The sequence below is a fragment of the Mus musculus genome, chromosome X (genome assembly GCF_000001635.26).
Source record: "Mus musculus strain C57BL/6J chromosome X, GRCm38.p6 C57BL/6J".
Taxonomy (NCBI): domain Eukaryota; kingdom Metazoa; phylum Chordata; class Mammalia; order Rodentia; family Muridae; genus Mus; species Mus musculus.
In genome coordinates, this window is record NC_000086.7 from 10,883,658 (window position 1) to 10,908,154 (window position 24,497).

Here is a 24,497-nt window from a genome sequence, read left to right on the forward strand (position 1 = left end):
GGGAAGTTGTTAAACATACACACACAGTCACACCAAACCAGATTTGCTGATAACAGGAGTATGGGAAGGCCCGAAGCTGAGGGAGCGTTTCAAGGTCACAGGCAAGGAGGGGCCTGCAGTGGTGGCAATGGAAAAGATGAATAGACAACAGTCAAATGCATTATTTAGTGTGTTCCACATCGCAAAGCCAAGAATGGTGCCTTCGCACCAGAAGATTTGATGTATCAGGCTGGCTGGCTCCACAGAGGCCACCCCCCAGTCTCTTCGTGAGTTCATGGAGACATGGTTGTCTAGGTGACAACTGTCAGGCAAGAAGCTGCAAGCTGAAGAATAAAATCGCCTTAGCTAATAGAGCGGCATGCTATTATGTACCTGAAGGTTTAACTGCTATATTAGCCTGAAAGAATCATTTGAAGGGGCGGAAGGAGTTCGCTTTTCCCTGGGCTACATCAGTGAATTCAATTTCTATTGAAGAGAGACTAGCATTTTAAAAACCACTGTGTGTGGAGCTTCGAGTCCTTTTCTTCTTTCGGTGAGAAATGATTTAATAATGAAGTTACAACTGCAGGGCCTCTAGTCAGCTCCTTGGAGCCCTGCAAGAGGGAAGAGGCAGTGTGTAGGGGCTAGGGGCTGGACTGCTGAATCCTGTTCTGTCCTTCCTCAGGCCTGGGCTCTATGAGGTTAGCCCAGAGCAACTTGATTCCAACACATGTAGAGTCTGAGAGATAATTTTTCTCCCTCACAAGATTGCTGGGTGCCCCTAATTAAGGGTTGTGAGTTCCTTAGATGGGGCTGTTATCAGATGGAAAGGGGCTAATTGTACTGGTTACAATAGTTAACCTCTTCCAGAAGAAAGGGGAAGGGTATATGTGTGTGTGTGTGTGTGTGTGTTGTGTGTATGTGTGTATGTGTGTATCTGCACATATGTGCACGCACACATCTTGGTTCTTTCTGTAAATGAGGCAGAAAAGGTTGAGAATCATTGAAATTCTCTGGCATCAAGACACCAGAAAATGAAAGACTATATCCACTGAGACTTTTTCAGCAAGCCGAGTGGCCAGCATTTACTGGACCCTTTTTAGTGCTAAGTTCTTTACAGGTTTCATCATGTTTAACTCTTAGCTCTCCTGAGTCTTAAATGGGATAATTACTAGCCTTGGTCTAGAGACGGGAAGACAAAGGTTAAGTTAGGCAACTTACTTGCTTGAGATGGCATATTATTGGCATATCATTTTTCTTTTAATCTGAGTAAAAACCTTTGAAATTTGAAAGACCTTGCCACTGAGCTCAGAATAAGAAAAGTGACACTTCCTGCATTGAAAGGCAAGACGTAGAAGCTCTTCTGCTCTAATCTCAACAACTTGGCCAGAACTGTTCCATTCTCTGGGTATCAGAACAACATCCTGCCTTAACTTCTGCCACAATTCCTGGATCATCCCTCTGTTTTCGTTGGACCCTTTTTTGAACTACACACAATCTCTGCTCTGTTTTCTCATTACTCAAATAGCTTAAGTCCAAATTGCCTACATACCTTCGGAGGCAACTGGATGAAGATACGCCCATGCTGGGCTTCTTATTATGTCCTGGAATGTGATGGTGTCTGAAGCGACATTGGTTGGTGATATGAAAATACTCCTATGAAGAAATTTGGTATGGAGAGAGAATGAAATCAGCACAACATAATCAAAACTCTAAGGAAAATAGTAATAACTATTTTGAAGTTGTTCTCACGTGACAAGCCTACAACTAAGTGTTGTAAGTAAGTTCATGAAGAATGGACTATGATTATTTTCATTCTAGATATGGTAAAAGAGGAAAGCTAACATAGAGAAGGTTATAGCACCTGACCAAGGTTGTTCAAATAGTAACAGGCAGAGCAGGAATAGGAACTGAAGCAAACCGTCTTGAGCTTCAGTTCCAATGATGCTACTGACCACTATGCTCTATTGACCATATATAGACCAAATAGAAATATGCAAATATTATACTGAAAGCCCAGGTGAAGGGTCTTAAGGGCCTTTCTTTTTTTTTTCCATTTTTTATTAGGTATTTAACTCATTTACATTTCCAATGCTATACCAAAAGTCCCCCATATCCACCGACCCCCACTCCCCTGCCCACCCACTCCCCCTTTTTGGCCCTAGTGTTCCCCTGTACTGGGACATATAAAGTTTGCAAGTCCAATGGGCCTCTCTTTCCAGTGATGGCCGACTAGGCCATCTTTTGATATATATGCAGCTAGAGTCAAGAGCTCCGGGGTACTGGTTAGTTCATAATGTTGTTCCACCTATAGGGTTGCAGATCCCTTTAGCTCCTTGGCTACTTTCTCTAGCTCCTCCATTGGGAGCCCTATGATCCATCCATTAGCTGACTGTGAGCATCCACTTCTGTGTTTGCTAGGCCCCGGCATAGTCTCACAAGAGACAGCTACATCTGGGTCCTTTCGATAAAATCTTGCTAGTGTATGCAATGGTGTCAGCGTTTGGATGCTGATTATGGGGTGGATCCCTGGATATGGCAGTCTCTACATGGTCCATCCTTTCATCTCAGCTCCAAACTTTGTCTCTGTAACTCCTTCCATGGGTGTTTTGTTCCCAAATCTAAGGAGGGGCATAGTGTCCACACTTCAGTCTTCATTCTTCTTGAGTTTCATGTGTTTAGCAAATTATATCTTATATCTTGGGTATCCTAGGTTTGGGGCTAATATCCACTTATCAGTGAATACATATTGTGTGAGTTTCTTTGTGAATGTGTTACCTCACTCAGGATGATGCCCTCCAGGTCCATCCATTTGGCTAGGAATTTCATAAATTCATTCTTTTTAATAGCTGAGTAGTACTCCATTGTGTAAATGTACCACATTTTCTGTATCCATTCCTCTGTTGAGGGGCATCTAGGTTCTTTCCAGCTTCTGGCTATTATAAATAAGGCTGCTATGAACATAGTGGAGCATGTGTCCTTATTACCTGTTGGGGCATCTTCTGGATATATGCCCAGGAGAGGTATTGCTGGATCCTCCGGTAGTACTATGTCCAGTTTTCTGAGGAACCGCTTAAGGGCCTTTCTAAGTAGAGTGTTTCACAGGACTAGAGAGAGTCAAGGCATAAGAGGAGAAGGTTGGAAGTTACAAAACCAGAACATTAAGAATGCAGACTACCTCCCTGGTTTCTGATTTGAACCTTACAGCATATCTTAGATTATACAACCAATGACTTTAAAGCTTCCTGGCTTTCAGTGATACTGATTGTTGCTGACCATCTTTCATGGTTTCTGTAGTCTGGGAATTAAGGTGTGGCCCAGTTTGGTGTTTTGTGACTTGGATTCTCACATGGGATTTCAGTTCCTTGTCAGCTGTGGTTGTAGTCATCCAGTATGACATGCTCACATGATTGGTATGTTGGTGCTCACTATTGGCCAGGGGCTCTTCACAATGTGTACCTCATTCTAGAGGTATGTTTGAGTGTCCTCATATCATGGTAGCTGGTTTACCCAGAACTAAGGGTCCAAGTGATCAAAGGAGAAGATAGAGGATTTTCATGCCTTAAATGGAAAGCACTGTCATGACTTCCACACTCTACTGGACAGACACAGTAAACTCTGATTTAACCTGTGCTCAACCTTCCCATGCATTGAATATGATAAGCTATATAGATTTCCCTTAGGTTTATTTTTTCTAGTAGTAGGATTAAGGATCTTAGTATTTTATGGTATGATTATATGCCTGGACCTGATGATTTAGGTCACTCACTAAGAACACATGACAAGTAAGTATGAGGACTTGAATCCATTTCACTAACAATCATATAATAAGACAGAGTGATTGCATGGACCTGTAACCTCAACACTTGGAGTAGGCAAAGACAGGGAGATCATTTGAACTTCCTGTGAGTGAACCTAGTTCTGCCTTTAGTGAAGAGACTCACTTTCAAAGGAATAAGGTAGAGATTGACAGTGTGTGGTGGTTTGAATGAAAATGGCTGCTCGTATATTTGAATGTTTGGTCTCTGGTTAGTGGCTGTTTGGCGAAGATTAGGAGGTGAAGCCTTGCTGAAGCAAGTATGTCACTGGAGCAGGCTTTGAGGTTTCAAAATACTCAAGCAAATTTGAGTTTGCTGTCTGCTTCCAACTTGTGGATCAAGATGTGAGCTCTCAGCTGCTGCTCCATCTGTCTACCTCCATGCCCTTGCTCCACCATCATAAACTCTAAACCCTTGCAACTGTAAATCCAATTACACTCTTTATTTTGTAAGTTGCCTTGGTCATGATGTTTTATCACAGCAATAGAAAAGTAACTAAGACACAGCAGCATCAAGAAACAACCTCCTTTGGTCTCTGCATGTGTGGACACGGTTGAACAAACCTGTAGACACATGTGAATACAACACAAAAATGAGCTACACGCATATATACATACATGTCCACATACATGCATTCACATACACTTGCATGCATATATGCACACATGCATACATACATGCATACACATACATGTACACACACACACACACACACACACACACACACACGGGATAGTATGTTTGAAATCTTAGAAGTTCTATGGCTCTGTACCAAATAGCAGTTTTGAGGAGGAGGTAAGAAAGAAGAGAAGCTGGAACTGGGGATTCCTTTAAGACTCTTGGTATTTAAACCAAAGTACCAAACACCTTGGGGATCTTTGGCCAGGCATGTGCCTGGCCTGTGAATCATATGGATACCAAATATATCCCACTAGACTTTCTGGCTTCTGGCTCATGAGTAGGCCTGCTGATCACACTCAGAAGGAAGCTGCCAGCATCATTTTCAGCAGATGAACTCTGATCCTTGTACATTTCCTCTTACGTCCTTTCTGCTATGTGCATATGGAATATCAAAGCCAGTGATGAATAAGTTGCTTTTCAATGGCAATTTAAGATGTTTTGGCAGAAATAAGTGTAGATTAAAAAAAAAAACAATATTTTATGGCATCTTAATTTAACTGCATTGGATACCTTGCTAGAAACTGACAGAAAAATTATAAACCAGAGCTACATAGTTCCTGTTGTTACGGTGTTTATAGGAATCAGATATTAATCAAATAATAGTCCAGATTAATACATAATCACAAATTGATATGATTCTCATAGAGGAAAGGATGCAGCATTAGGACAGTAAAAACTGGAAGCAGTGAGGAAGTGGTACTTGGAGATCTGAAAGCTGAACGTCTTTAAAAAACACAAACAAAAGGAGGTATATTCTCAGGAGAGAGAACAGGGTTCTGTATCAGAAGGGACCTTAGGAAACTGAAGCAAAGGAAGGGAATAGTGAAGTATAGAGTGAGAGGAGAGGAGACAGCTTGCCAGCGACAAGATCATACAGTGCTCTATAGCCATATTAAATATGATAGTCATTGTTTTGAACAAGGAAAGGTCTTAGAAAGGTTTTAGAGAAACATGGGCACATCGTCAAACTGCTGCTTTGAAAACATCCACATCAGACATATGGATGCCATATTAGATCAGGAAAGACTCAAGGCAGGAAGCTTATCTAGGTAGGAGGAGGAGTGTTCAGAAGGGAGATGTTGCTTTGGACCACTGTGCTGGTAGTGAAAAAGAGTAAGAAGAGAGCACCCAGGAAATTGTCAAGTTATAATGAGCCTAAGGTAAAAAGCAAGAATCAAATCTCTGGCAGCAGGTAAAGGTGTAAGAAGAAACTCGGGTTTTTTGTTTTTGTTTTTTGTTTTTTTAAATGCAAGGGGGAGAAAATGATATGTGAAACACAGTTTGGGTAGAGGAAGTTAGGAGTCTGTCTTCAGAAGGAAAGCTGGTCAATATGTAGGGTATTTGAGCAGTGGTTGTTACTAAGAGGCATTGACTTTCCTCTGTAAGGTCATGCTGTATCAGGACCTTATGCACTTAACAAGTCTCAGGCAAGTATCCCTAACTCCATTTTATGTAAAAACCAAACAACAGCTCCAGCGATCAGAATTAGAAGTCTGTCAAACAATAACCATAGCATGTCCCTGAGTAAAATAATCCTTCAACCTTAGAAAGTACAGTTTGTAAAACAGTACATTGTGTCAAAGGTGTGTTTCCTCATGGGGACTTTAAGGGTAGCCAGTTCTCAAGAGTAACTCTAGGTTGCATATCTTAAATGCTATTTTCTTTTAAAAAATATATGGGTAGATGTCTGTGTCAGCTCTGGTTCTTATAATAGAATGCTGTGCGCTGAGTGGCTTAACACGGTTTATTTCTCACAGTTCTGGAGGCAAAGATATGAAAGGTCAAGACACTGACAGGTTCAGTTTTCTGACAGGGTCCTCTGCTTGCCTTGTAGACACCTGCTATCTGCCTGTATGCTAGCATTAGCTTGGCTTATTTGTGGTCTCACTGAGAGAGAAAGCTCTGATATCTCTTGTTTACTTATTAAGAGACTAATCCTATGTCAAGGACAGAACTCACCTAATCTGAATTAATCTACCAAAGGCTCTACCTCTTATTACCCCATCACACTGCGGATTTAGGTGTCAATCTATGAATTGGAAGGGGACAAAGACTTTTAGTCATGATTGGAGGTATTTAAATGAGAAGATTCAGGAATCAAATGATAAATCAAATGGATAAAGATTAACACAATAAATATAGGAATTTGGAATGGAATGGTAACATATCAAACTAGTATGGGAAATTATGAAGTCATTAATAAGCATGTTGAGACAACTGATTAGCCCTCTGGATAAAACAGAGATGAATCTAGTCATCATATCATGAAATCGAAAGACACCGAAGTCTTTTTTTTTTCTTTAAGAAGTACAATAAATAAAGTAAAACAACAAGAAATGATAAACTAGAAGAAAAGTTGCCACTCACACCACAAATCACCGGGAAAGAACAATGACTTAATAGACAAATGGACAAAGACCATAAAAGTATAATTTATAGAAAAGGTATAAATGACTCTGAGAGTTCAGCAAAGAATGCTCAACTGTACTTATAACATGAAAAATGTAAACTTCATGTGTCATCTATTTTACTTATCAGATTTACAAAACTACTTACTATCTATTGACAAAAGGAGAAAAAGTAGTCACACATATCTCAGTTGTGGGAATATGTATTTGATATGACTCCTAAGGGTAGAAACATTTTCAGTATTCATCAAAATGACAAGTGTCCATTTTATTTTGCCCAGATATTTAATTATCTGTTGCTTCCATATTTAATATTTAGTAATATTTGTAAAATAAAATAATGGGAGCCAATACTCTTCTCTGTATGACTTTCTATGACCTGCTGTCTATATGCCTAAAATAGATTAGTTCCTAGTATTTGTACCTTCCTGTAGTGATGTTATAAGTAAGATACTCACTCCTATATGATTACGATATAACATGGACTGACCTACACTTGGTGCATGCTAGCTGATGAGACATAAGTGAGCTGTTCAGGCTTCAGTCCTCTTGAAGAGCTCTTGGCTCCTTGTCGTCATACTTCGTTTGGCCAGTAGACAGAACATATTGTTTTTCTAGTTCATGTTAATGCAACTACAGTTTGAAAAGTAGAGACACATTGCATCAACATAAATCCTTGTGAGAGGTGGAAACCTACTGTCAAGGTTGCCATCTATAATCTAGTACACATTCTCTCTGCTCTAGGGAAAAAAAGCACGGAGAGATGCTTAGAAAGGCGCAGAACTGAACTAGGTTCTTGCTTTTTTTCTTTTTACCATTTTCTTTCTTAAAATAAGAAAAGAGATAAGTTCTGAATCAGCTAAGAATTTATTTTAGTGTTAAGAGTAAAAATCAAAAAGTCTAAGCTTTCTTCTCCATGCCCCCACAATCTTTATTAGCCTCCTCCACGTTAAACTCAATTTGCTATTTTTTGGATCTCAACTGTTCTCCAAGGCTCACATATTAGAAGGGTGTTACCATTTAAATCTTGTGTTCCCCAAAGCTCATTTATTAAAGGCTTGGTCCTTGAGTGGTGCTTCTTGGAAGGTGGTAAGAACTCTGGGAAATAGGGTCTAGGAGGGCTTTTAGGTCATTAGGAGTATGCTTTCAAAGCAGACTGTTATTTTGATCTTCCACTCTGTTCTGGACTTCTAGCATCCTTAAGATGAGCAGATTTTTCCTGCCACATACCCACTTTAAGGAGTTATCTTGCTACAGACCTCAAAGCAACAGGGAAAAATATTCACAGAATGGACATTTCAAAACGGTGAGTCAAAATACCCTTTTATATTTACCTCAGGTGTTTACTATAGTAATGGAAAGCTACCATACTAGATATGAAGTTAACAAGAAGCTGTGTAACCTGCAGTACAGAAGGGTTACACCTAGTATTCTGGAAGAATGCACCAAGCATTATTTTAATGTAAAGTAGAACAGGATAAAATCCTAGCAGATCTTCATTTTAGTGAATGAAAAGTTTGCAATGAACTGGAATACCTAGGTTAGGTTCTAGGACTCTGGATTGTAGTTCCTAGGTAAAGCACTGAATTATTTCTGATTACTTGGTCGGTAGCTCTTTCTCTCAGCTGTCCTATCAGAAAAATAGATGTAATCATACACGTTGTTCTTTCTTTAAAGAACTACTGCAAGAAGAAATAGCATAGTGTTTATGAAGACACTTAAGCAAACCTGACAACATGCTACAGATGAATATGAGGCTCCAGTTTACCTCCATTGATAGGAGAATCATGGTTCGTGCTGAGATCATCTGGCAGAGAGTCATCATGCTTCAGCTAGAGGCCTTTTTCCCAACTTCAATGTGTGTTAGGAAACATTTTTGAACAATGACAATTGGCAGAATGGAAAGTGTAGGAGTATCATGCAGTAAAGAAACAGTAACATACAATATACTGTCTGTGTTTCAGCATCCTCACAACTCTCCTTTAGGTAGCAATCACCATTGCTATTCCTGTGTTTTGTATGGAGAATCTAAAGTTTGTAGCTGAGCTCCAACTCCAAAATACATGCTGACTCTATGAATTGATCTCAGCAATGTTTTTCAGAAACCTTAGAAATCTGGGTCTCTCAGCCACTAAGGTAGACCACAGCTAGAAAGAAAAAGCAAAGAGTGAGTGTAGGAACATTTTCTACCTCTAGCAGAGGCTATTAGCACATGTACACTAGGGCATATGGTAACCATATGGAATTGAGGCTACTTATGTTAATGCTGAAATTCATATCAACAACACAATCAGCTCAGGAAGAATTGTAATGCTCTAGTCCCCTAAAAGCTTGCCTCCTGAGAGAATGCCCTTGGCAACCTATGGACTAAGAGGAGCAGTATATTTGTTGGCACACAAAATGAAATGTCAGTTGATGTATGGGGCCATGATACTCCTTGACCTTAATTGTCTTCTGGAACATTGTGTCCTAATCCTCCCATGGATGTCGCTGTTAATGATCTGGCCATGCAAGCTTATATACGCAAAAGGAACATCCCACGGAGGGATCAAAGATGTTTTCATTAATCAGGTGCCCCAAAGGAAGAGTCAAAGAAACAGCTCCAGCTGGTGGCAAGTAGAGCTAGATCAACTGTAGTCCTTGGTGAAATCTGGTTCCTGACCTGCTCTTACAGAGAAAGTTTTGCTGAAACATAGCCATGCTTGCTTGTTCATATATTGTTTGCTTTCGTCCTACAACTGTAAATGGAGTGGTAATGGAACAGACTTTATGGTTTGCAAAGCTGAAAGTATTCATGATAATATTATCTAGTCTTTTACAAAACAAATTTGCTGACCTCTGCTCTAGACAATGGATGCGCAGGTAAGCTTGGCCCTGTGGACACTAATGAAAGCCTTGGCCATGTCCTTTGCTTGTGAGACACAGGGAAAAGGGAGTATTTAGAGATCTCCATGCCCATACAACTGTTTCTACAGGGCCTGGCTCTAATTGAAAGGGAGTAATAGTCCTAAGTATTCAAATAGCAGAAAGTTCTCAAACACTGTGCTCATAGTGTACCATATACTTAAGATCTAAAGAACCTAACAGACCTGACCAAACACTTGCTTAGCTGTCACCTACTACCAATGCATAGCTAGTTGATGAAAAAGCACAAACCTATGGCCATCACTGGAGCTCAGTTTCTCACAAGGGGTAAAAGGGAGGGAGGAAGGCTATGAAAGTGGAAGAGTAGAAAAGGAGTTTCTGTGATGACTAATGTGTGGTTCCTCCATAAACAAATTATAATACCGTCATTGGTATAGGGGCTGGGTCAAGTACACTAGATAAGGAGAAAGAAAAGATACATATCCTAAGAGTATAGCTTGAGATTATAGCTTTACAAAATAAGCCTTCCAGTTCAGAAACAGCCCCCAAAGTTCCAGACACAAAGTATAAACAAAGACAATGCAGGGAAGGGAGAGAATGTGATGTCAAATGCACAGGCTGCTATAACAATGTAAGGGATATTGAAGTAGAGATTCCATATGCTGGCGACATACTAGCTTTCGTAGATTAACTATTGTAGTATAGGAAAGCTCATAGGATTATAGAAAGGTTCACGGGATTCCAGAATGCCAGAGTTATTTATAAAAGCCTAGAAGAAATGAGTATAACTTGGGCTTAGATGATGACAACTACTGCAATAAATATAAAAGAGATAACTGAGTATAAACACAATACACACACACACACACACAGAGTCAAAAAATTTCATGGTAGAAAAACAATCTGCCTAGGAGTTGAAATGGTGGCATAATTGAGAGTATCACACTCTGTTCAGTGAGAACCTACACATACATAAAGAAACATAGCCGGGTGTGGTGGTGCACGCCTTTAATCCCAGCACTTGGGAGGCAGAGGCAGGTGGATTTCTGAGTTCCAGGTCTACAGGGTGAGTTCCAGGACAGCCAGGGCTATACAGAGAAACCCCGTCTCAAAAAGAAAGAAAGAAAGAAAGAAAGAAAGAAAGAAAGAAAGAAAGAAAGAAAGAAAGAAAGAAAGAAAGAAAAAGCCAGTTCAGTAGAAGACCTCCACAGTGTGTCGAACTGAATGGTTTCAAGAAGCACACTACAGAAGACCTTGCTAGTGTTTTGAATGCTCTGCACTGAAGGGAGAGCATGACTGCCAGCTTTGCTCACTACAGATCAGTCTGAAAATTTAGCCACACCTCAAAATCAAAGGCCTTTGAGAAAAGGAACATATATTTTACAAATGATCCTGAATATATTGCTGCTGATAATAACTCTAGTTTATCTTTAACACCTATTCCAATGCAATGGAAAAAAAACCCTAATTATATACTTGTAGACACGGAACTCTTGCAAAGGGTACTGGGAATATGAACCAATATAGAGCCATTTCTATCTAGTCCCATTTTTGCTCAATAGGAAGAAGCAAACACCTAAAATGCTAGGTTGTTAAAAAGTGAACAGAACCCCGCATAGCATATAGGATGTTACAGGACCTGCTGGAAACATGATAATTGGTACTCCAATGTGCTTAGTATGAGGTAGGGAAGGAGCAGGAAAATGGGGGAGAGGAAAGCAGAAAAATAAGAGAAGCAAGAGGTTCAAGAAGCAGAGAGGAGACAGTAGTGTCAAATACAGTAGATGAGCGAACAAGGTTTTAATTGGATCCGGAATAAAGCATTAGGATAAGCCTTTTCTAACCGAAAGCCACGAGCCAGTTTTGAGGACTAATCAGAATTAAAGAACTGGAGATACCAGCATAGATGTTGCCTTCTGAAAGTCTTTAGCCATGAAGAGGAGGAGGGCAAGGACACTGACTAGAGGAAGTAAGAAGGAGATGTGCAGATGTGTGCATTTCGGTATGTGTTCCACTTTTCATTTGGATTTTTATTAGAGGGCTCTTTCTCACACCTACAGGCAAAGAGCAAAATAGTAGGAAGGACAACGACAAAAGGAAAAAGATGATGTCCCATCAGCTTGGGAAGGAGAAACTGGCCTTGAGCAAGAAGGATGATCCATTTTCTCAGATTAGAGAAGGGGTGGAATAAGGAGTGGGTATCAATCTCTTAAGTCTCTAGGTGGGAAAGGGTGACACTGGGAAAGGTTTTAATGATTTCAGCTCTCATTTGTCAGAGGCACAGGTGTCTTCAGTGTCTAGGCAGCAGACACTGGGTGAGAGGTCAGAGGGAAGAAAGAATAGACTTGAAGTGTCTACGAGAAGAAGGGGCAAGAATAAGAAGTAGGGAATAGCTATGTGAAGATTAGAATTCAGGGGGAGGGTATCAAGCACTGTGATACAGAGACTGAACTACTTTGAATATTTCATTTTCTGGGAAGGTTATCCCATGTCTTATTACCCTGCTATTTGTGGCCACATATTTGATTTTGAAGCTACTGACCCATCTTCCTGTGGAAGTAAACACCCCTAAAAGCTTAGAATAAAAGAGAAACCACACAACAAGGGGAAAAGGAGAGATGGGAGGATAATCTTATACCATACAATTGATATTAGGTACCAGAGTGGCCTTGGCATCCTTCAGAATGATTCTGCCCTTCCTCAGAGCAGTGCTTCTCAACCTTACTAATGCTACATGCCTTTAATACAGTTCCTCATGTTGTGGTGACCCCCCTGATCATAAAATTATTATTGTTGCTACTTCATAACTGCAATTTTGGTACTGTTATGAATTGTAATGTAAATATTTTTTGGAGATAGAGGTTTGCCAAAGGGGTCGTGGCCCACAGATTGAGAACATCTGCTCTAGAAGAATGCATGCCAGAGCATACCATAAGCCGAGCCAACAGTCTTGCATGGAGATGTCTTTCCTGCAGCCATTGTTCCCACTGCGACACAGTTGGGTTCTGTCCCTCTCAGCCTGATAGCTCATCAGAGCCCATCACAGCTCTGCCAATCTTGAATGCTGTGACACTGCCAATACAGAGGTCAACCTAACAGCCACATGACCTCAGGCTCACCTATCTCTTGACAGCTTCTCCTAACTCCACTCCTACTAAGCTTTACTTAAATCCAACATAGCCACTGCATATACTTTAATTTTACTGCTCTTAGCATTCCTTATTTACTGTTTTTCTATTGTTTGTTTTTCAAGCTGATGTATATTATTCCCTTCCTTGCCCAGCAACACTCTGACCTTGAAGGCAGAGTGAGATGTTGCACATTTTGTAAGCATTCCCCAGCACCAAACCATACTTGCCGCTTAGCAAACACCAGCTTATTCGGCTGAATGCACAGATAGAGAAGGCCTGAGATATTCTGTCTTAGGGCAAGGATGGGCCTTTTCTGCTTCATAGAATACAAATGATTCCAGAAAATTCCTTCTCTGAATGGAGCCAAGGAAAAAAGTCACCAAGAAATGTGACTCTCTTGTGGCAAAGGGTGGGGATGGCAGCTAACAGCTCTCAGCTGGTACTTTCTGGTTAGTATAAAATGCAGAAGGCAATCTAAAGAAGAGGGTAGAATGGATACCTGCCCCTCTGTGGCTCCTGCCACCTCCTCTTTCATCATGATGTTGTTCCAAACATCATTGCCATAAGCCAGAGCTGCTAGTGGCTTCATCAAGCCAAGGATATAACTACTCAGCACACTGATCGTACTTGCATCAGTCCTTTGTAAAAGGCAAAAACAAGTTCTTAAATTATTTTTCTATCAGACTGAGTGGACAGAACGATCATATAAACAGGAACTCTTCTTCCTTCTCTGGCTGTACTGCTGTGTTCTCACAGTCTGTGCTTCATGAACTTGGGTGTGACCTGACAAATCAATTTTTCCTGTTCACAGGGTTGAACCACAGGGAGTTAAGAGGCTCAACTCCTTCAGCATTGCTCAAAAGAAAGCTCTTTCTTGGATTATTTATGGCAAATAGGCTCCTAGATGAGAAGTGGTCTAGCCTATTCTTATTAGGTAAGAATGCTCTGGATTTGCTCTTGAGACTGGAACAAAGCAAAGGCCATTTCATTGCTTCCAGTGTCATAGGATTTCAAATGGTAGATACTCTAATTCACTTAAGGACACATCATTCAACATTTTAAATCTTGACATTTCTGTGGTTTTTTTTTTTTTTTTTCATTTCTTCAGTTGCTTCTCAAACAAAAAAACCAGGAAACTCATAATAACTGAGTGCCAGAAGCAACATGGTTTTAGGACATTTCATTAGAAACCCTAAAACTCACTGTGTTTCTCACAGTTCTGCGTCACACCATATCTGCAGCACCTGTTAGATCTCTCCTGGAGCAGGCCTCTAAGCCACTCCTTGTAAATCATTACCAATGCCACCAATGCTGAGCACGGGACCACCCGTTTCAAAGAATAAGCAGACAACTGAAATTAGAAATAGTGATGTAGTTGACCTAACCTAACCTGCTATGGTTTGAATGCGCCCAGCAAAGTCCCCAGGGCTGAAAATATTTCCCAGTGCACCAGGGCTGAGAGACAGGACCTTTACATCATAAGGGCTCTGTCCTCAGGAAAGGATTAATGTTGTTATTGCAGGAGTGAACTCCTCTGGAAAGGGTTAATTTGCCCCCTCGTACCTCTCTTATTTGATCTCTCAGCTCGTAATGCTTTCTTACTGTGATGATACAGTTAAAACACCCTTGTTGCCTCTGGAGAGATGGCTCAGCAGTTAAGAGCACTGACTACTCTTCCAATGGTCCTGAGTTCAATTCCCAGCAACCACATAGTGGCTCACAGCCATCTCTATGGAATCTGATGCCCTCTTCTGGTGTGTCTGAAGAGTGACAGTGCACTCACATACTTTAAATAAATAAATTTAAAAGAAAGACACCTTTGTTAATTGCACTCCCTGGATCAGGGCCTTCCCAAGCTTTCAAACTATACAAAACAAATCTCCATTTTTCATACATGTTCCAGTCTAACAGCATCTATTATAGCATCCCCAACTGGACTAAGAAGACAGCAACCTAATTACCCTATTTCTAATATTAAAATGATTTCATACATTAATTTAGTCCTATGATTTTTGGTCCCAAGAATCAAACTCACTTCCTTATCTTCTTAGATTTTCATCAGATTTCTGAGATGCAAATTTACTTTACTTCAGGCTAAATCTTACTTTCTAATTCATTGCGGAATCACATGGTCGAATGAGGTGATTATTATGTCAAATACCCTGCCCTATTGTATTCATGTATTTGTTCATATTTGTCTTGTGCACCATATTTAAAGAGCCATATTTGGCCATCGATAACCAAAGACAGAAACAAAGGAGTATTTTTTATTTGTCAATTCTGCTATCCAGCAGGGCTTCTAAAATTTGAATGCTTCTACAATCTACCTGGGGATCTTATCCAAATACAGATTCAGATTTAGTAGGTCTGGGGAAAGGGACTGAGAGTCTATATTTCTATTAAGCACCGTGAGGACTCATTGACTCAGGCTCCCTTAAGGTAACAATACATTTAACCATAAGAACAAGGCATTATAATTTGATAGACTATAACTATCTGGCTTCTCATCTAGTCTTATAATCCTTTCTCCTTAACTCAGTTCATCTGTTTCTGACCCCAAAGAATGTGAATATTTGGCTTTTAATTCTAAGAGACAAGAACCTTTGGAATTTCTTATTATTAGTGCTTTGTGAATGATGTTTGCTCTTGTTGAAATTGATTATGAATGTCCTTTAAATTGTAGCTTCCAAATGATTCTTGTCAACACAGTGGTAACCAAGTTAGGTCTTGTCTCAGCTCCACTCTATCAGTAGCCTTTCACAAGGCCTTTCATCAGGTTATAGCACTATGTAGTTTCGTATCCGGCTAGTATCTGTATTGTTAATGTACAGTGCATGTTAAAATCTCACTTTCTAATTGCCTATGCCCCCACTTCACACAGTCTGCCCCCAGTTAATCCAAGGAAGAATGATAGTAAGTCAGAGGACACAAGGACTTGCAGAGGCTAGTACCTAAACAAAACACTTGGAAATTTTATTCTTAAACTTATTTTTAGTTCTTTAGTTGGCGTAATAGGCCACTGCACCATGAAGCAGCCACTTTTAAGGTTGTGATACTCTAAATATTTATCAGTATTTTGAGGTTGTATTGTCTTCTAGAATAAAACTTTCTTTTACAATGTGTTTCTTCAATTAAAATCTATTTTTTCTGACTCATTGTTTCTTTCTTCCAAATATAAAGGGTGCATTCCTTTAAGTATTTCTTGTGTGTTGAATCTTTCAGACATCTTGTATTTCTAGTTCTTAGGCTCTGACTTTCTCCATCTTGGTTATGTCTTCTATTCTCAGGTTTTCTCTAGTTTTGTGTAACCGAGCTTGGTTTTGAACATCTACATTGGCAAGCGTATTTTTTGTTTTTGAGTCATATTGAGTCAAGAAGCCCCTGGTGAACTTTTTGAAAATGAATTATGTCTTTCTTACTCATCCAGATGTTTCTATTTATTCCGGTACTTTGCTCTTTCAATCACTACATCTATCTACTTGTGCTTTTGAGTTCTGATTCTGTTCCCTGACACAATCGGGCTTCCTCATGACTTTTTCCTCTACAAATTTGTCAGGCACAGCCATTTTTTTCCTGCATCCTTGTAGATAAAGCTAGGAATGAACAAGACTGAAAACTGGTATCTGTAGACTTTTATTTATATTATGTTTGCATTTCTAAGCCCTCACCTAATATAGTCTGCTTGTTGCCAGGATGATCACATCTTATTTGGTCTTTCTTATCCTATGTATTACCTGGCAGCCTAATGACTCATTTCCTTTACCACCTGATTTCCTTATATACTGAAGGTCAAAACCCTGAGATTTTAATAAGAAGGATTCACAGACTAATAATAACAGATCAACTGTACTGAGATCCACAGTTGAGAGTGGGGGGGGGGAGAGAGAGAGAGAGAGAGAGAGAGAGAGAGGGAGAGGGAGGGGGAGGGGGAGAGGGAGGGGGAGGGGGAGAGGGAGAGGGAGAGGGAGAGGGAGAGGGAGAGGGAGAGGGAGAGAGAGAGAGAGAGAGAGAGAGAGAGAGAGAGAGAGAGAAGTAAAGGAGAGATAGGCAGAGAGAAACAGGAGACAGAGAAAAAGACAGAAAGAGAGACAGAAAGAAGAGACAGAATGACAGAGAGTTTCTGGGAGTAAAGGAGACCTTTGGCACTTTGATTACTTGGAATTTCCAGTATAGCCTCTCAGATGTGGTTAGATACATGGATGCCTATGCAACAGGTGTGCAGAGAAGTCTACCTATGTGAAGAAAGCAGGACTTACTTGTTTGACTTTTTTCAAGGAGGATCATCTTCCCTCAGACCAGGATGCAAACTGAAGCCAATCATTTCTACTCACTGTTAGGTAACATGTTGTCATAGTCAGTCCAAATCGTAACTGAGTAATTAGAGTATCTCATTAAACACATGAAGAGTCAAAACTCCAAGTCTGGCTTAGCATTTAATCTTCCCTGCACAGATCTTTTACACTGAAAAGCTACAGTGGGAAGGGCAAGAGGCCTCTTGTCATTCATCTCCTCCTCCATTTGTTAGCTGCCTTTTGGCTGAAGACACTGTTAAAGCTGGGAGAGGTCAGGAAGCAGACTGCTCCAACTTGATGCGGTGATGACATTGCCCTTTCTGAGCCTGCTTTTCAGACGATTAAAGTTGGAGTCCCAGCTGGCATGGTTCCATGCATGTGGAAAAGGCATAAGCAAACTCTTTCCCTCCTGAGCTGGTCAAAGATGCCCATGGCAAGAGATTGATCTTTCACCACTCTCTTGACCTCTGCCTAACTTGTCTCCATAAAGTATGATAGCTTAAGAAAGTTGTTAGCTCTTCAAATCTTAGTTGAATACTCCTGTCCTAGCTTGTTTTCTGTTTCTGTGATAAATGGCACAACCACAAGCAAGTTATACATTCAGAGTACAGTCCAGTATTGAAGGAAGTCAGGGAAGGAACTCAGGACAGGTACCTGGAGACAGGAACTGAAGCAGAGACCCTTGAAGGGCACTACTTTCAGGCTTGGTCTTTATGACTTGCTCAATTTTCTTTCTGATACAACTCAGGACCACTTGCCCAAAAGATCACCTGGAGTGGTCTGAGCCCTCTCACATCAATCACTACTAATCAAGAAAATGTCCACAGAATTGCCCATGGGCCAATTTGATGAAACCATTTTTTTTTCAACTGAGATATCCTCTTTCAAGATGACTCTAGCCTGTGTCAAGCTGACAAACTAAACGAAACGAAACCAAACCAATCCATCAGCACAATCCTTATTTGCTTTTTGCTGAGATCCCCTGATACTTCAAGGCAGTACCCAAGTCTGTCTGTCTGTCTCTGTCTCTGTCTCTCTCCCTGCCTCCTTCTACTCTCTGTGTGAGTGTGTATGTGGGGAGTCCATTTTTCTATTTACAGACCATACCTGAGCATACTCTTGAAATCCATGGTCAAAAAGGCTTCAGTCTAAGCAGACTTGAGCACTATACCTGCTCCTAGGTAACTCCAGGCTGGAGGCAATCCCAAGCCCACAGCCCACTGTAGCCTTCATGGATAAGAGTGGTATCCTCTGTGGCTTGTATTGTAGAGAATGCATAGCAAAGTATTCTGAGTTCTTCTACCTGGGTGTCAAGTTCAAGAGTAACACTTCAGTATCGACCTTTAGAGCAGAAGATGAGGTGCATATACTCTAGAGACATGGCTTTGTGCCTATTTCTCTACATACCACCCTCTCTGTGCCACACTCTAGCCCCTTTTTTGTTTTCTCAAAGTAGAAGATGGTTTCCAGAGTTCTTGAGTCAAGCCACTTAAGAAGGGACTTTGCTGTTACCATCCAAAATTGAGCATGCACACAAACTCATACACACACACACACACACACACACACACACACACGCACACACACACATACCCTACACAGATATCTAAAAGAAATCCTGACATCCAGTAAAAGTTCTGCCCAGAGAGGTTCATAAAAACACAACTCTCAACCTAGTATTTCCAGGCAAAATCTAGGATTCAGAGTTAAAACATAATTCCTGATAAAGACCAAATTGCTGTTTTTAATATGCCAAAGAGTGCATAAAAATTGAATCCACATATATCCAAAATCCAAATCTGAATAGGCATTCTTATATATTTATTAAATCTGGTCAACTGACCCCAAGTCAAATGTCCATAAAAGGGTCATAGATACTGTTCACATCTTGTTGGGCAGGATAGTAGTAAAAAGAGAAGAAAGGGGACTAGGACCATGTTTAACCTTCAAAAGTATGTACCCAGCGTCCCATGTCCTAAAACTTCCCAGAGCCTTCCAAAGTCGTATTACTCACTAGGGTTCAGATGTTCACTACATGAGCCTATTGTGACATTTCATTTTCAAGCCAAAATAAACAGGGAGAATGTTGGCACTGCAGATGTCTCCCAGAAGACAATAGTTAGAAGAGTGGTGATGTTGGATGTCAGTGGAGAGAGCAGAGAAGGCCAAGGCATGGAAGACTTCTTTGCCGAGAAGTACGGAACTTGTTCTTCAAGATTCAGGGTCAGGAAACAGCAAATGGATTGTGCAAGAGGCTGTTACTATGGATCATCCCCAAATTCTTGTATCAAAACGAGGAACCATTTGGCTCTGCACATACAAATCATTGCTAAGGCAATTGTATATGCTAGAAGGTAGAAAGCTGGCTAGGAAAGTGCCTCAGGATAATTTTGAAGAGTGAGAGGTATTGATTTGATGGGGGTTGGAGGGTGGTAGCAGGAAAGGTTATCTAATTCTCAAAAGGCATTGCCAAGTAAAAGTAAAATCCATTAGTAAAGAAAGACTAGAAGAGCCCTTTGATAGCACCTCTGGATTTGTGTCTTGTCTGTATTAGCCCCACCAATCCTGTAGAATTCCTCCTCTCAATTCATTCTACTCTACTTACCAAAGTCTGCTGTGCACCTCCAAATGCTTGTCGGGTAATATACAATTGGAAATACCAAAAATGAATAAGTTATAGATCGTACTCTTGATGAGATGATAGCCAAGCAGTCGGGCAAACCATCAGCAAACACCCTTTTGTGTGCAAGGTACTATATTATATAGTATATATATTCAGGAATGGGGACAAAGAGATAATTGTGACAACTTGTGTCTGAGATGGATGGCACTTGATCTGGCTTGTAAAGGTTGAATAGAAGTTGGAAAATCAGACAAGATCATGAAAAATAGAACAAAGGCAGAATCACGATGGTGGGGCCCCTAAGGGTACATTGGAGCCAGGCCCAGAACAGTACCTCTAGAACTTGCTGAGGTGTTTAAACTGTGTTCTACATGCCACATTTTTTTAAACAGGGTGGTGCCAGAAGGATAGCTGGGTCTTTAGAATATGTCTACTGGCCACATAAGGAAGCTGGAATGGAGGAGGAGGAAACTGAGTTCACAGAGAACATCCAGAAGGCAGCTGCCAGGTTTCCCATGAGTAATTCTGAACCCAGAAAGACTGTGAGAGTCAGTGATGTAGAATCAGAAAAGACCTATGTTGTGAGGCAGGTAAATCCCCTCCTTATTTGCCACATGGGCTGGCTGTGTATGAAGGATGTTGGTATTTGAGTAGGCCAAAAGAAGGAGGGGATTTGGGAAGGGCCATAGTGACAGGAAGGGTGTTTTCATCATACACCTGCCAAAAGAAGTGCGTGACTCACTGGATGGGATGCCGGATCATCGAGAAGCTTTTACAGTCCCCAGTTAGCCTGGCTCCTATCTACTTCCGCAATTTTACACAGCCTCAGAGGCAGGCCAACTGCCAAGGGGTGGAGTCCACATTGTCTTTTCACAAATGGAAATAGTATCTACACCAGCCATAAGTATATTGAAAGGGAGTGCCTTGGTAGGCGGTACATACTAGGGGAAGACTAATAAAGAGCAGATAATAAAAACCTTTAAAAATTAACTTACAGTAGTCGTACAGAGTAATATCATCTCCAACTAAAATAACCTGGCTTGTGGAAGAATTAAGCTCGAACAGTCCTGAAAAAAATAGCAAGGTAGGTCCTCTATAGAGAGTGGCCACTGTTCAGAGAGCTGGGGTAGATACACAGTTCATGATCTGCTCTGTTCTCCAGAGCAGCCACGTTGAATGACAAATTTCTGCTCCACTCTACAGATGGAAAAGTAAGGCTGAGAGGGTTCTAATGGGCCCATCAACAAATGGAGTCTAGAACGATTCTCCCTACTCAAACTGGCAGTGTCGGACCAGTAGACATGTTTTCTTTTTTAATGACCAGATGGGAAAGATGATCATGCTAGATGAAATGAATGCTTCCCTCTCCTCAACACTAGGAAGCACTTCCCAACAGCACAATCATTCCCAGAGTCATATTTTGTTGCCGGACCTTTAAAAAAAAAACCCAGCCATGGTGGGAACTGTGTTAGTAGGAAGACCAGGGCTGGAACAGCATTTAACAGTGCCTGATATTCTGTTTGCTTCAGCTGATACTTAACAGTCCAGTGGTTAGAGGATGGAAAATAATTATTCAGTCTAGCCCGGAGATTGAGTGATAAAAGGCAACTTTGGGCTGCTGATTAAATTGTTTATTTAAGCACAAGTTCAGCTCTATCTTCAGCATAATGTGATGTAGGAAGAAGATAGGCATCTGTCCTCGAAAAGAGACACTGGCAGGGGCGGCACCATGCCCCACTTCTGCTCACTCCCACTGCTGCTCTGGGACAGCCTGCTGTGTCTTTGTTTCCTGTTTGTCTCTGGATATTGTGAGGCTGGGATTGGATTGAGAGACAGGATTGATGGTGCTCTTTGTCCAAGCTCTGCCCTTTGAGGAAGTACAAGAAGCCGAAGACTATTATTTTGAAGCAATAAGGATGAACGCAGAGAGTGTTCTAGAGTCTGGATCTCTTGATTTTTGGTCGCTTATTCTCTACATTGTTGTGTGTGTGTGTGTGTGTGTGTGTGTGTGTGTGTGTGTGTGTGTATGTCCTTTACAGAACATATTTCGTCTTTAAATGCTTCTTGTTCTTTCTGAATTCTTCTCCAGGCTTATGGAAGAAAAAGACTTTGATTTCTCTCTTCAGTTTTCCTTTATTTTCTTCCTTCTCTGTGTTAGAACATGCAAAGTTATAAGTAATGCACACTTTAAACCCTTAGTTTGTCAATGCTTTGAATCTATGAGAACTAAACTTTCTAGGAAACTTCTAGATCAGTAGTCAGCAAACTATAGTCCTTAGACTATATCTTGGTAAATAAAGTCTTATTGGGACATGGTCATCCGTGTAGCAATAATTTTGGTTGCTTTCAAAACAGAAATATTATGAGACTGTTTTTGTTATAATCCCAGGTGTAGATATATGGGGCTGCTTCAGATTGTCCACAGCAGCTGAGTATGATTTGTCTTGTGTTATGGCAGCGGTGTAATTTGGCCAGCTGCAGGTAGTTTCTGCAAGTGTATGTTTGGAATTCTGGGAACTCTCGAGAGGGTATTTAAATGCTAGTGCCCCGAGAGGGGTGCTGCCAATGCTGCTGGTTGCTGATTGCTATGAGCTGGTTGCTAGCTGCTGGTTGCTGCTGGCCAGTGGCCAGTGGCCAGTGGCCGCTTGCTGATGGTTGGAGATCCTGATGAAGAAGATCAAATTTCCCAAAGGAACTCATTGCCCTAACCAGCACAGAAAATTGTCTAATGATATTGCTGTCTTCCCCCTCCTAGCTTTCTCTCTGTCCTTCCTAGGGTTGGGAGATTGGAAGGGATAAGGATGGAGAAGGATGGTAGGAACCCATAAAGTAGCCAAAACTCTGGCTACTCCCCCCCTTCATTTCCTGTGCTTGCTTTTATGTTTAAATGGCAGGGCTTGCGAGTTGCAACAAGGAATGTACACCCAGCTCACAAAATCAAATATATTTAATAACTGGCCCTTGACAGAAAAACTTTAAGAAACTGTGTGCTAGACACAGATCCTAGAGACTTAATTGTAATTTGGGTCACCATAGCCTCCAAGGGGAACAACAGGGAACTAGAATTCTGTTTACATAAAGCCAGTGGCAGCATGAGAATTCAACAATAATGTCATGGGCTACTTAGTTAGGATTGATTTTCTAAGCTTCTATTTTTTTTTGACATTTTAAACACTAAGAAAACTTGCATTCAGTTGCCTCTACCACTTTCAAATCAGCAATATCCTTCCCTTCTGCTAATATCCATGGTGAATCATCTAGGCGATAGATATACCTGCACCTCCTACTCACTCACCTCTGTACCTGGGGCACTTGTGGCTATAGTCTGGAACATTTTGCTCCAGTGGAGTCATTTCTTGCCTCTAGCTATCTCAGTCTCATTTGGACTTGTGTCAACTCTATCCCACCATAAATGACTATTCTTTCTTCCAAGAAGTACCTGGACTGAAGGTATCGCTTGTGGCACTTTCTTTCCTTGATTTCATTGCACGTGTTGGCATCAGACCCCATAACTCAGCTTCCTTTCCTCAGCAAGGAAGCTGAGACCCATGATTAAGTAGTCTCTACCAATCATTTTCTTTTTCCTCTTTATTTCATTGGCCATAAATAGGTCTTTCTTTGCTTTCTACACAATTTGATTACCACTCCCACCCCCCCCCCCCCCACACACACACACTTCTACATTACCATCTCTTTGTTCCTTTGTGTGTGTTCATTTGCTCTTCTCTCCCACCCAGGACACATAGAAGTAGTCTATTCACAGGTTTTGATGAACTCAGGTCCTCAAACTGGCATTAGAGTTCTCTGGCATCATCTGTAATGTGAATTCCTACTGAAAACTATTTGGGTCTAAGTTGTTAGTTACACTGTGAGGATCCTATACATCTATTTCCCCCTTCACATCCTGGGACTTCTCAGCTTGATTGGTAGAGATGAGCATGGGATTTTGCCATTGTCTGCCATCGAGTCACCCAAGTAAAGCCAGTCCAGCAGCATGCTGGATCCAAGGCTTACAACGTGCAGAGAGAGGTAATGTCTGTCATCCTAGCTAGAATGAGAACAATATTCTCATTCAAATTCATAATCCTAAGGCTACGGAGTTTCTCAGAAAATCAAAGCTAACATGAACTAGTGGACATTTAGAATGCTCTAGCAGTACTGGTGCTTTTAACACCTCACTCTGCAGGGCAGCTTGACCTAGAGAGATGTGCTGCCTTCATTGGTTCATAAATGAGAGACAGAGTGTGTGTGACAGAGGTGGGGAGGGGGGAGAGAGGGAGAGAGAGGGGAAATGATTCGTGTAAGATGGGCACTCCCCACAGATTCCCTTAGGCAAACCCCAGATGTCACAAGATATATAAGCTCAAAGTCAAAAGTCTTGTGGTAACTATGTACCATAGTAGTAAGATCATAACTCTGTTTCCCAGAATTCTTTCTTTTCCTCCTCTGCTTGGGATCGCCCTGAAAAGAAATGGTGTATACTTTGAAGATGAAAGTAAAGGAGAGGCCATGTATCTACAGTGAGAGTCTGCAGGTTACATGTGTGTCTTCACTGATTTGACGCTCACGTAGATGTAGCTGGCAGTCCTGCAGATCCTCAGGTGCCTGCCAGGTCTCCTCCTTGACCTTACTGAAGTCCTAGGGTCTATTGTATGTGCATCTGCAGGGTGGAAGGCAAAAATCTAATCTACAAGTCAACT

The 24,497-nt window shown here is 41.0% G+C and overlaps 1 long non-coding RNA gene across 1 annotated transcript in view; it reads left to right on the top strand.

Moving 5' to 3' along the window:
- Nucleotides 1-325: 325 nt before the first annotated feature.
- The window catches only part of Gm33984, a 28,228-nt gene continuing 4,056 nt past the window's right edge, over nucleotides 326-24,497 (top strand). The window contains exons 1-2 of the long non-coding RNA XR_001782776.2: nucleotides 326-532; nucleotides 8,081-8,192. This is a non-coding gene — a long non-coding RNA (predicted gene, 33984). The remainder of the gene's footprint in view (nucleotides 533-8,080; nucleotides 8,193-24,497) is intronic.